We start from the raw sequence: 14,484 nt of genomic DNA on the forward strand, positions 1-14,484 counted from the left end.
TATTCATGTGTCTTCGTTTTTCCCTAAACGGCTTTAAGTCGGTCCGTGGGTTGTCAGAGAACAGGATGTGACGTCTCCTTTCCTTGTCCTTAGCCCCACTCCCATTCGTGACCAACTCGTAGTATTACGGGACTGGCCGAACATCAACTCGTGCCCCTCTCGAAGGATTTCATATTGGCGTAGGAACATCAGAACTACTTCAAACAGGAACGATAACCTATTCTTTTTTTTTTTTTATTTGCTTATTTATTTCTAAGATATAAACCTCCTTAACTTGATACACCTGAAAGAACGAACAAAATATAGCTATAATATAAGATATAATCTGACGTTATCATTACCACATCCCTACATCTAAATTCCTGAAAAGGGTTTGATAATTACAACCGAAATTTGTTTCATCGAAAACGTGAATAAAACTTATTTTAAGAAACAAAGTACAGTAAATCCCAGAGTAGACACTCAAGAATAACTTTAAAATATTGGACATTCGTACAACCCTGCTGTCACACCCAAATGGGAATTTTGACTGATTCGCTGAAAAATATACGAATGACCAATAAGGTCAGGCTAAAATATTCACGGAAATGTGAAAGATACGCCCAATGTTAAAAATTAACGTTGATTAGTTATACAGATGTAATGTTATTGTTTTAAAACTCCTAGCGATTTATGATTAGATTTCCTAAAAGTGTTTCAAGCGCACATACAATCACTACTACATGTCGGCAAGATCATCAGAACATTATGCTCAGTTGGACCATAGGTAAAATGTAGCGCAAATAGGGTTGCGCAGCATAGAGATTGTGACCTGTCTTCTTATATGCGAGCGAAACGAGCAAAGGTTAACGTTGGCAGCGTACTTCCCTCGCTTTGGTTTGAAAAATATTTTTCATGTCAAAATAAAACATCGCCATCATCAAAGGTACACTCCCATTTCCTTACTTGGTCGTACTTTTAGGTCTCCTACCCCATGTTCAATAATTATTCACGTGAAATATGTTTTATTTAACATTTTTAAGCGCCACTCGTGGTATTCAGATCGTTCTTCGCATCCATTACCCTGTTAGCGCTGCATTTTACCTGTAGTTGGACAAGATAGGGCAAAAATAATCGCATGATTTGTATCAAAAACTTCACATTAGACAGCACAATTCTGTTAGCTACGTACTTTGTACATTGAATATGACGATATATACATTTCAGGCCCCCTTAAGTAATGGAAGGAATTACGGCAAATTTGAAGGAATTGCATTTCATATGTAAACAAATGCAGCCCACTCGCGAAACAATTGCAGCGATATCGGTAGTTTAGCGGTAATAACATAAACACAAAAGAGCGTCAGAAGTCATGCCCATGGAAGCTGTTTTTTTCGGAAGCATCCGGGGGCATGACTTCTGACGCTCTTTTGCAGTGACGATCTTTTCCTAAAAAAATAATTTATAGCTCCGACAACACCTCATACCTAAACGCATTCAACACGGGTGGTCAACCATGGATAATTATGAAAAATAAAAAGTAGAAGCTAAAAACAAAACTCACCGGGTGCTCCTTCCAGTGACGCCATGTTTTGATGCGTGAGTTTCAGGACGCGACCGACAAATCGTGGAACTGAGCCGAGAAATCTCTGAAGATGGCCGATCTTGTTTCAAGTATTACCGACATTGCTTCTGATAAGGGCGTTGTGTTTATGATATTACCGCTATACTACCGATATCTGAAATAACCGTCAATCATAGATAATTAGATGATCAAGTTATGAAGCTACATAATAGTAACCGAAGTGTAACCGTAACCGAAGTGTAACAGTAACAGAAGTGTAACAGTAACCGAAGTGTAACCGTAACCGAAGTGTAACAGTAACCGAAGTGTAACCGTAACCGAAGTGTAACAGTAACCGAAGTGTAACCGTAACCGAAGTGTAACAGTAACCGAAGTGTAACAGTAACCGAAGTGTAACAGTAACCGAAGTGTAACCGTAACCGAAGTGTAACAGTAACCGAAGTGTAACCGTAACCGAAGTGTAACAGTAACCGAAGTGTAACAGTAACCGAAGTGTAACAGTAACCGAAGTGTAACCGTAACCGAAGTGTAACAGTAACCGAAGTGTAACCGTAACCGAAGTGTAACAGTAACCGAAGTGTAACCGTAACCGAAGTGTAACCGTAACCGAAGTGTAACAGTAACCGAAGTGTAACCGTAACCGAAGTGTAACCGTAACCGAAGTGTAACCGTAACCGAAGTGTAACAGTAACCGAAGTGTAACAGTAACCGAAGTGTAACAGTAACCGAAGTGTAACCGTAACTGAAGTGTAACCGTAACCGAAGTGTAACAGTAACCGAAGTGTAACAGTAACCGAAGTGTAACAGTAACCGAAGTGTAACCGTAACCGAAGTGTAACAGTAACCGAAGTGTAACAGTAACCGAAGTGTAACAGTAACCGAAGTGTAACAGTAACCGAAGTGTAACAGTAACCGAAGTGTAACCGTAACCGAAGTGTAACAGTAACCGAAGTGTAACAGTAACCGAAGTGTAACAGTAACCGAAGTGTAACAGTAACCGAAGTGTAACAGTAACCGAAGCATTAGTAAAATCTATGTAATGACAGAAGGCCTAGGTGTAAACATATAATTTAACACATAAATCTTCGTCGGATCAGTAGCCGTGAGGTAGAGCGTCCGATTCATGATCTGACAGATGCGATTCTATTCCAGAGAGAGTTCATTTCGCGAAAAATTGCTTTCAGGACCATGTTTGGAGTGTTGTGCAGAATGTCCAAGTGATATTCTATATGACCCTAGCCCTGAAAGGAGGTTTACCAGAAAAAAATAACCTCCATAGTAACACAAATATGATATCTGAAGTTGATATGTTTGGAAACCAAACAATGAGAAGCTCATATACATGAACACAAAAGTTTATTATAAACAGTAACAACGTGTAATTGAATCACGACTGGAAAAGCGGCACATAATAAGATGAGACCAGGGGGCAGCCAGTAACGTAAGAGGGATTAAGTTAACAAGGGTGTTACGATAGAGTCTACAGCTTGAGTAATTATCCGTCGGCAAATGATAGTAATGCACTTGGTCCCTGTTGATCAAAGTTTGTGGCAACCAAATTTGATTGCTCCCAAAGGTTTTCTTGCGCGGAGGTCTAATTCTTGATGGATAGGATATCAGTTTTGTTGTCAAACAGAGGTTTAGATGGGTAGGGGATTTGCGTGGGTGGTTTGAGGGTTCAGATTTGTTGTCTGATGCTGAGTGCATGACAATACCCAGTCAGAACCATGACGTCAATTGTGCTTCTATGGTCACAGACGTTACTGACAGTTGGTATTGTGACAAATACTGATGACTTATTATGGACAGAAGGATTCGTTCCAGCATAACAAGACTGCTTCCATCCATATTTTTATTCAAAGTGCCCTTTGTATCTGTTTACATCAGATGGCGACCGCCAAGAAACCGACAGACAACCACCTCACCTGTGTCATCTGTACTGAGGTCTCCACAGACCCTGCCACACTTCAGTGTAATCACACATTCTGTAAGTCCTGTCTGTTGAAATACGCCAACACACAGCCTGAAGCAATACAAGCCAGGTCCATCCCATGTCCCTCCTGTAGACAACTAACGAAGGTGACCACACCTGACAGTCCAGCAGAGGATTGGGTCAGTCAGCTAAAACCAAGCCACGTCATACAAGGGCTGATGGACGACTTTGGACCAGGGACAGAAGGTAACGTATCAACAGTTTCATATTTAATAAGCATATTATGTGACATAACTGAGTTGTTAACCTCCATGAATGTGGGAATACCAGTGACGAGTTACCCAAAATTGTACCATCGCCTCTGATTTCTTACGAAATGCAAAAAATTTTATCTTCTCAATCAATTTTGATAACCTTTTTGTGTTTCTTTAAACACAGTACTCGTTTTTCTTCAAACTTAATTTGTTAGTTCAGATATATTATGAATTTTTGGGTTTATTTGTAACATCCAAGTATTTATATGATGCAACAATTTCAAGCAACTGTCCATTCACAAGAAATTTTTCATACTTTCATAGTCGGCCAGACTTCTGAAAACAATACCTTTACTTTTAGCAATATTTATTTTCAATTTCCACTTCTTACAAAATGAAACAATCTTATCTAAAGTTGCAAACCTATAACTGTAAAATAAAAAAGTGCAGTACCATCAGCAAACAATTGGATGAACAACTCTGTTAGTCTACATTGATAACCCTATGACCATCAGCTGATGGACAATAAACCATATCGTTGACAAAGATGGAAAATATATCTGTAATTCCTGACGACCTCTTGATAAACAATCAAAGAACAGTGTGTTAACCATTTCTCATCGAGACACAATCTCGATTACAATAACACCAGAATCAAAACATATCAAATATCAAAACCATTCACACAAAGTAACCATTTGCAACTTTCCAGTAGTCCTTTTCAAATAGCAAAGTTAACTGAGAGTCGGATAGCAGTCAGTGTTCCATGGAGTCAGGAAATAGTTACAGTGGATGTTACCCCAGATCCTATATTGCTGTCAACTATCACAACAACTAAACCGTACAACAGTCTAGCCTGTCTGAGTCTGTCAAAGCTGGTGGCAGGTACATACCAACAATCTCGCTCAGTGGACATACTGGACATGACAGGGAAGATACTGAAGTCTATCAACTCGGGTGACATAAAGAATCCGGAGAATCATGTCACCAGTAATAACAACTTGATAGTAAGTGAAGGAGCAGTAAAATCCCTCGTATCTGTGACAAGCGATGGAGAAGATGTTTTCACCTGTGGGAGTGTTAAATGTTTAAAAAATGTTGTTATGTAATGAATTTAACTTATGCTTAACCTAGTTTAGGATGCATTATTGAAGAATGACTCACCTATATAAAGAGAAGGTCTCTCAGTAAGGAGCAAGCACCCACTGTGAAACAATATACGGGTGAGCAACTATGAAGGACCACCAGGGCCAATCAGAGTCAAGAAAACATTTGTTTGACATAAGAAGCCAATCAGGGTCAGATAAATACTGAAAAGGAAGTAATGCTATGGATGGAAAAGAAGAATTGAAGTGAATTGGGATGATTCCAAATGACACTTAAGGTAATTTTAACATTATTTTTATTTGTTTGTTTGTGTTTGTTTGTTTTTTTTCTTTTATATATATATATATGACCAAAATATGCCAACTTCATGAAAAACTATATACAAAAATATCTCACACTGCAACACTTTCAATACCGAGATCTGATCTAATGACTGCAGAGCAAGTGTTGCGTTTGCTAGCAAAGACTTCACTTCAACGTTGCTTTAGTTGAATTTCGATCTATGGGAATGACCCTAATATTTTGAGTGAGTGAGTGAGTGAGTGAGTTTAGGTTTACGCCGCACTCAGCTATATTCCAGCTATATGGCGGCGGTCTGTAAATAGTCGAGTCTGGATCAGACAATCCAGTGATCAACAACATGAGCATCGATCTGTGCAATTGGGAACCGATGACATGTGCCAACCAAGTCAGCGAACCTGACCATTCGATCCCGTTAGTCGCCTCTTACGACAAGCATAGTCGCCTTTTGTGGCAAGCATGGGTTGTTGAAGGTCTATTCTACCCCGGGACCCTCACCGGTCTAAATTGTTTGAAGCACAACATGAAATGAAACTATCTGTATTTATGCCTTTTTTGTGAATGATACTAGACAATGTAGAATCCTAACAATGTTGACAATGTTTATCAAAGTAACATTAAATATATTACACAATGGGCTGCTGTTTTGTGTATTACATCATTTAGACTTTCCACTGTTTTTAATCGTAGTATATCTGTATTTTTAATTTGTGGCTAGATGTGACTAAATTGCTAACATCTGACGGGTTGGTGTAAATCCAGCTAGGTTCCATGCAGGAAGCAAAGGTACTTTAAGTCCCCATGGTCCCTAAGTATGGTGATCTACCTTCAGTTGCTGGCAATCTATAGCCTGTTTTTATATTGTATATAAATAGTGATATAGTGAATGGTGATATTAGTTTTAACTTCCCACGCTAGTTTTAATTCCATGTGTGATATTCTAGTGTTTTACTGTCCTTTGTTGACATGTTTTTATTATATAAATATATTCCATTTCAGTCTTAAATGCTCTCGTCACGATATGGCTGAAATATTGCAGATGTGACGTTAAATATTAACTCACTCACTCACTTGTGTATTATATAGTATTTGTCAAAGTCAAGAGGTCGGTTTTATTGTTTATATGTAGATTTCCGTAAGGCCTTTGGTTCTGTTAACAGAGATTTGTTGTATTATGTTCTATTATCTCACACTATTCACGATCGCATGTTTAATATCATAAGGGATATATATTCTAAGACAAAGGCCTGTGTTAAAGTGTCTCAGACGTCCGTTACTGATTATTTTGATTCATTTAGTGGGGTTAGACAGGGTTGTATTTTAAGTCCATTATTGTTCTCATTATTTGTAAATCAGCTTCATGGTGAAATGGAAAGCTTGGATAGGGGTATCTTCTTTGGTCCAGAGTTTCTGGAGCTATATTTATTCTTGTACGCAGATGATTTATGTCTATTGTCAGACAGTGTTATTGGTTTGCAGGGGAAGGTTAATTTGTTGGTTAAATTTTGTCATAGACTGACTGTTAATTTTGACGAGACAGAAGTTATAGTGTTCAGAAATGGTGGTAAACTTCGGAAAAACGAAGCTTGGTTGTTTGAGGATCAAAGGTTGAAGATTTCAAGATTGCAATATTGCTGGAATATTGCTAAAAGAGCCAAAAACTAAACTAAATGTATGAACGGTTCTTTCTCACACTCTCACTCACTCACTGAATGCAGGACAGCTACAACAGCAGTGTGACAGTATGCTATCCACATCAGAATATTTCTACCATCAGTCAACCGTGACCAAGGCATTTGCATGTATTCAGCTTACTATCAACCAATCAAAGATACCTATCTGTCACAGACCCGTGAAGGTCTGGAGTCAAATAGGCTTTCTGCAACCCATGCTTTCCATAAAAGGCGACTACGCTTGTCGTAAGAGGAGACAAACGGTATCGGGTAGTCATGCTCGCTGACTTGGTCGACACAAGTCTTCTGTTTCAAATTGCGCAGATCTATGTTCATGCTGTTGATCACTGGATTGTCTGGTTCAGACTCGATAATTTACAGACCGCCGTCATATATAGCTGGAATATAGCTGAGTGTCGCGTAAAACTAAACTCACTCACTCTCTTTCCACATTCTGCTTATCGCATGCTTGATAACGGTGTTAGAACCAACGCAGCCCTCAATGTAATAAAGAAGTTGTCTTTCTTTTATTTATTGTTATCCTTTCCCAGTGATGCGTTGTGCAGTGTCTTGTGTTCTGATCAACCCACTTTCATGAAACTCTTCAATCGTGAAAACTTATTATTATCAAAAATGACGAAATTTGTTGTAAGAAAATGGTTTAATCTTTCAGGTCACAAATTTGAAAAACAGATTTGTTGTCAATAAAAGATGGAAGTTGATCTACACATTGCAGCATGTCTTCCTCACTTTTCGAAATGATAACATAATGCTAAAAGCGGGGTAAAACAAAACTCACTCAGTCACTCGAAACTGTAACTAAAAATTTCAAGATAATGGTTGGGTTTGTCATTGCTTCGAATACTTGAGTGAGTTTAGTATAACGCCGCTTTAAGCAAAGAGCCAGCAATATCACGGCGGGAGACATTGGAACGGGGCCTCACATATAATTAAGCCCGTGTCTACGGCGTGACGATCGAAACCTTGAACCATTTGACAACCCCACCGGCCGGTCTGATATTTAACCTCTGGATTTTGTCTGTTTCAAAAGCCATATGTCACGCATTTGGATTTGAGTTTCATATACATACATCCTTACCTGATCAAACAATGTGAGAACAGAATTGATTAATATAAGTGTTTTTCACCTTTTGGTGTGATTGTAGAATATGTCGGCTCAAAATCAGATAACTAGGCATATTAAACAATAATAAATAATAACTATTATCAATCAATATGTCATATGATGATTTGCAAATAACGTTCTAACGGTCCATGTGTATATTTTTCACGGGATGATACAAAAGCCAGCGAGGGTGGGAATCTGTATGCAAAACACGAACTAGTGTGCATATCATGATTTTGCATTTCATAATATTGTAATAAACAAGATTCATTAAATTTTCTGTATACATAATAAACTGACACACTCTTAGTTTACGGTGAATAAATAAAAACACAACATGCTAATAGTGATTACACATGCACAGAAAGTGTTTTATTTTATGGTGAAAACAAGAGACAGGTTTACTTTCCACATTTTGGTTGTGAACTGTTGCATGAAGGGCGTTTACACCAACGACACCCATCCTGAGTACTTTAGTATAGTCAGTATCAGGGCATTTTTATGCCGTATAATGACATCATTTAGTGAAGAATTTGAGGGGGAAAAAACAAAATCTCATGCCAAAAATGATGTAATTTTATGTCAGCGATTATTCAGCCAGTATTTTGGTTTTCAATGCTACTATGGACTCAATAGTTGTATGGATGTGTTGTAGTATATTATAGACAAGACAATACAATCGCTTATTTCGTTGTGAACCATGAATAATTGTACCGTGAGGCATTTCGAGACGGGGATCATCTCATTTTTAAAAACTTAATCCCTGCTAAGATACTGAGGGATGTGACAGTGAGTGTCCAGGTTTTAATTTTGAGTAAGTTTACTTTTACGCCGCACTCAGCAAAATTCCAGCTATATGACGGTGATCTGTGAATAGTCGATTCTGGAGCAAATCCAGTGATCAATGTCTGGCAAAATGACATTCGTGTGATTTGTATTAAAGACAAATGCGCAAGATATCCCAAATGAAATCCGAAAATTTCGACAGATTGTGGTAGAAGGAGAAAAAAACTCCTTGATAAAGTCGACCGATATTCCAATGAACAGTTACAGGAATTACAAGCACAAATACAATCCAAGGAGATTGAGCTACAAATGTACCAGCAACAGTATGAGTTCACAGCTAATGCTGTCACCTCCAACTGTAAGATGGACATGTATGCCGTCTATGAGTCGGTGGGTGAGGGGTCGACAGAGAACAAAGACCTGGACAACCGACCAGCCCCAGGAAGGTTCGTATTCACTCACGACATAGACAAACTGAATAAAGTTGTGGATGAGATACAGTTGCAAGTTGCCAACGGTGTTAGTGACCATCAGTCTACCCCTCTTCTACATCACACTATTGACTGTCAGGCAGATGATGACAGTGAGGAGCCTTATTTCCATGACGTTTCATTGTTGACTGTTGATGGTATAAAAGTAACAGTCGTTGCAGATTGCAATAACCAATAACACCAGCATCAAAGCATATCAAACACTAAAAACCAAGCACACTGAGTAACCATCTACTACCCCCAACCCCCAAACCCCAAACCCCTTCCAAACCCAATCCCCAAGCTGCTGCTTCAAGGAGTGAGTGTTTAAACAGCAAGTCCATGTTTTGTAACACATTTCACATTGTTGAATATTCGGTTCACCTTCCCTATTCTGTTATAAGGTTGAATGGTCATCTATAGTCTATGCTTTATACATTGTCTTTAACAATTTCCCTCCAAAGGGGTCCCAGTTTCACAACTCCTCTCACGTAGAGGGAAATTCGGCGTTTCTCATCGTGCAAACGCCTCAGTTTATGAGATGTTTTCAAACTAAACGTCCGACGTTGTCTCGTCATTCTCTTCTGACTGTTAGACTGATATATTACTGACCGGTATTTATATCCTCAAACGTTCTCCTGCACGTCATACTCCTCATCATCTCTGACGCTTTCATCATGTTATTCACGTCCAATCCGTTTGCTGGTGAGAGTTAACCTGTTTGTCAGGATACACTAACGTTTATACTGTCTTGCAGGTGCAGGAAGACACTCTCTTCTTCACAGCACACTTGTGGCTGTGCATTAAAAAGCGATGATATGTGTATTTTAATTTGGTCTTACAAATACACACAGATAAATAATCCTTGATGGTCTCCATCATTGGCTTCTACGGGCAGCAGCCCAGAACATGCGTCACACAAATACGACATCTTAAACTGAACTATAAGCAGTCTCAAAGGACATTGGCGCATGCGCAACAGATCACAAAAGCCTAAGGAGAGAGGGTTGGAGGGTAGGCTGACATTCATGTATAACCATGGATACTTGAAATGGTTTATTCACAAGCACTTGTTTGTTTCAAAGGAGACTTTGGGGTGGCCGGCAGGGTTGAGAGGATGAGGAGACAATTGTAAACATGAAACACGTTGCTTGTCACTAAGATGTGTTATAGATTGCTTCTAACTCTTTCCCAACAAACTCACCTTCATGGTGTTGCACTAATCAGTTTTCTAAATGATACCGTTATGTTTCAAACCATCTAGTTTTAAATTATCACACCCTAAAGTAAAACTGAATACATGGTTAAAGTCAACCCGTACGGTTTATTTGTCATAAAGCTACATGTAAAAGGAAAAGCTAGCATGAAATATCACATAAACATCGGGTTCAGTTATGCAAGTCGGTACAGGGGTGAATAATTCTTTACAAATGGTTAACAATAGGCGCAATTCGAACGGGCATCCGTGAAGAGCCACCTCCTCGTGGTTGGTGCTGGGTAACGCTAAGGGCTCTTCTCCCGTGTGGACCAGGGACAGAATGTGTCCACAGCACCCCCATTGCTGGTCGTAAGAGGCGACCAAATTGGGCAACCTGTTTGCCGTGGGTTGCGTCCCGTGTCGGTGGAGGACGGTAGTCTGGTGGTTGAGGGCACTGGGAGCCTGAACAGTGTTCCTTTTGCTCAACACACCACTGTGGCCCTTACTTCACCTAGACGGGTGGTAGAATCGGCCCGATTCTATCAATCGGCTGGTCACGCCAAGCCCTGTGTATGGACTTAGCTTTATATGTCATTACACTAATCTCTTTGGAAATTGTATTACTTGTGGTCTTCGCAGAATCGTTCTCATAAGATGTTTATGATTTTGATATATGATGTTTTGCACTTTGCTTAGAGTCTTTTGCCAGAAGACGGTGGCTCATAGGCCAATCTGGTGGATTTGTTGTTTGTAACTCTTCTGCTGGAGTATATCATCCGAGTATCCTTGGTGATGCAAGTTGGAGACCCACTTGTCTATAGCATTGTCCTTGTGATATTCCGTGGTGGGTGGGGAGCTCGGATGACGAACTATTGAAAATTAACATGGCTTATGAAACCCCCCCTACAAAAACAAACCACAACTAGACAATGATCCTATTGATACTGATCAAACACCGCCCACGTTCACTGAATACTGGCCACGATTTCTTGTAATTGAAACTGTTGATAAAACTCAATCAAAGTTGAACCCTTTTGCCATATCCAAGGGTATACAGGGCCTTCCTGGTGATGTCAAGAATATTAGACATTTGCGTTCCAGTGGTTTGTTGGTTGAATGTGGGAAGAGGCAACAAGCCACTGACCTTCTGAGTACAGAATTGTTTGTCGGCGTTCCAGTCACGGTTACAGCTCATAAAACACTCAATACGAGCAAGAGAATCATTAGAGATCGTGATCGATTGTTTGCGGATATGACAGAGCTTGACATTGTACTCTATGTTAAACGTTTCACAATCCGGAAGAATGATGTTGTTATAAACACCAATACTTACCTGTTCTCCTTTTCTTCACCAACTGCTCCAAAATCTCTTAAAGAACGTTATTGTAACATCAATGTCGACACGTACATTCCGAACCCTCTAAGGTGTTTTAAATATCGAAAGTTCGGTGATGGCGTCAATACTTGCACATAGTCTGTTGTATGTGTTCACTGTGGCGAAAAGACACACTCCTCCTACTCCAAAAGCTGTCCTGTTTGGAAACATCAAATGGAGATTAATAAAATCAAATTCACTCAAAACGTTAGTTTTGTAAAAGCTAAAAACTAGCTCAAAGATCAGAACATAAGGAGAGTTATGCTTCTATCACCAGAAAACCGTCAGGAGCAGTAACCGCTAAAACAACGTCATCTGTATGCTGTCAGACAAACCTGACCTGGGATAAAACTGAATCTCCTCTGATATTATCACCTGCACTATCGACCCAAACAACAGAATCAGTTCCTAGTACATCTCAAAGCCAATGTGAAACCTCCCCTGATCTTGACACATCATCTCAGCCTACATCAAAGTCTACACAGCTTGTCAAAGGCAAAGGTTCGAAGCCATATTCTTTGAAAAAGCTTAGTGGCAGAGCCCCCAAAGGGTCAGACAAGAAAAGCAAATTATACAACAAATTTGGAAAATGGTTTATTCAGTACTTTGGCCACATGGCCCTTTGTACAATTACAAGAAAAAATTTGGTCACGTGCTTGACCTTACACTGAAAACATTTTTCAGATATAGAGCAACGCATGTAATAACTGAAACATTTTCACTGTTTAACAAATTTATCATACATTGGTTATTGATATTGTGGTGAATTGGCAGAAATTTGTTCCTGAGAGATTCATATTTACTACAAATAAATAACACGTGTAATTCATCTTCCGTACCCAGGCTGCAATGAGAACATAGTGCGTCAGTGTCAAGTTTGGTATTTTCTCGTCGTTTCTTGTTAATAGAAAACATTTGCAAGGATATTCGGAGTTTACAGTATGCATCCAGTTGCAATGTAATATATCTTTTAGGTTGCAGAAGAGACAGTTTCACCTGCTTGTAGTGATCGAGAAAACTTGACATAAGATTGAAGGAGAAGATAAAGCAGCTGGAATCGAAACTGGATAGATCGGAAGCCGAACACAGAAGAAATAATGTAATAATTTCTGGTTTGCCATGTTCGGTAATTAAAACTTTGTTACAATCTGAAAAATGTGTTCAGGACTTTCTTCAAATTAACCTAGGGGTACCAAACTCCAAAGACATTATCATTGATAGAGTTCAGCGAATAAAAGAACAGTTCCCACAGAAGCCGTTGCTTGTTAGATTCCTGTCATTTGGTTACAAGAGGAGAGTCATGGAGGCTGCTAAAACAAAGTTAAAGGACAACAAAAATCTACGTGTGATGCATGACTACACTGAGCTGGTTCGAGCAGTGAGAAAATTGCTGATTATGTTGAAAGCCAGGGAAGGTGGCAAAAGGGCGTTTCTGTCCCATGATAAAGTAATCATCAATGACAAAGCTTTTGTTCTAGCGGAGGATGGCGAGAGTCTGGTCCAGGTTGGAGACGGAGGAGCGAGACGAGGCGGTGCCGGTAACTACAGACACCTGCCGCAGCAGCACACGCAGGCGGGGGTGGACGTCAGCTAGGGAATCGGCCGTGGCCCACGAGCAGCTACTATCCAGGGGAAGTGGATCTCTAATTCTAATTCTAATCTTAATCATAAATCCTGCCAAACCTTAGAAAGTTCTATTCTTAATATATGCACATGGAATATCCAAGGCCTTATGCCTAAAGTACAAAATGTAGCTTTTATCAATTTTCTACATAAGTTTGATATTATCTGTTTGGTGGAAACATGGCAACATGACATTGAAAAGAGTAAGTGTTGTCTATTGTTGTTAGGGTTATGTAAACAGCTAGATGTGCATATTGTGAATGGTAGAACGTCTGGAGATTTGTGTGGCTCATTTACGTATGTTGGACCAGCCGGTTGATTACTTTTTGGTGTCAACTGGGTGTTTTGGTAAGGTGATAAACTCGTTTGTACATAGTAGAACAGATTCGGATCATTTACCCGTTTCTTGTCAGATCTTTTTGATATTCACCATGCTGCTAGTTGTGAGACAGGTTTACCGGGTGCATGTACCACCACCCCGATAACGAAGTACATCTGGTCCGACACAGGTAGAAATGTTTGTATGGAAAACTATAGCTCAAATCAGGCTTCAGATTTGTTGGATAGGTTCCTCCAGTGTGTGGATGTGAATGTAGATGAGGCGGCAGTCTGTTTCATTAAACTTACACAATTATCTGGAGAACACTTTCAGAAAGCTCCATATTCTGAGTGTGGAACTGCTGTAAATGAACAACCAGAGTGGTTTGACGAGCAATGTTCAATTTTTAAAAGAATGAAATATAGTAAACTACAGCTCCTCAGAACACAAAATTGTAAAGAAAATCATGAACAGTTCCTGCAAAGCAAGAAGGAATTTACAAAAGTATGTCAGGAAAAAAAGAAGGCTTTTCAAAATTAGCAAACTGATCGTATAAATTAAATCTACATTGCAGCGATTGTAAATCCTTTTGGCGATCCGTAAAATCCCTGTTACAAACAAAACACAGATCAAACGGTATTTCACCAGAGGTTTGGTACCATTACTTTAAAGACCTGTTAAATCCTAACTAGTGAATTTGATGTTTCCGTAGCAAAATATTATCAAAGAACATGACCATTTAACTTGCTCTGATTG

General features: G+C 39.4%; 1 pseudogene; it reads left to right on the plus strand.

Annotated features, from left to right (window-relative positions):
• Positions 1-3,456: 3,456 nt before the first annotated feature.
• The window catches only part of LOC137287724 (protein wech-like), a 75,073-nt pseudogene continuing 64,045 nt past the window's right edge, over positions 3,457-14,484 (plus strand).

The sequence above is a fragment of the Haliotis asinina genome, chromosome 6, assembly GCF_037392515.1.
Source record: "Haliotis asinina isolate JCU_RB_2024 chromosome 6, JCU_Hal_asi_v2, whole genome shotgun sequence".
NCBI classification, from domain to species: Eukaryota; Metazoa; Mollusca; class Gastropoda; order Lepetellida; family Haliotidae; genus Haliotis; species Haliotis asinina.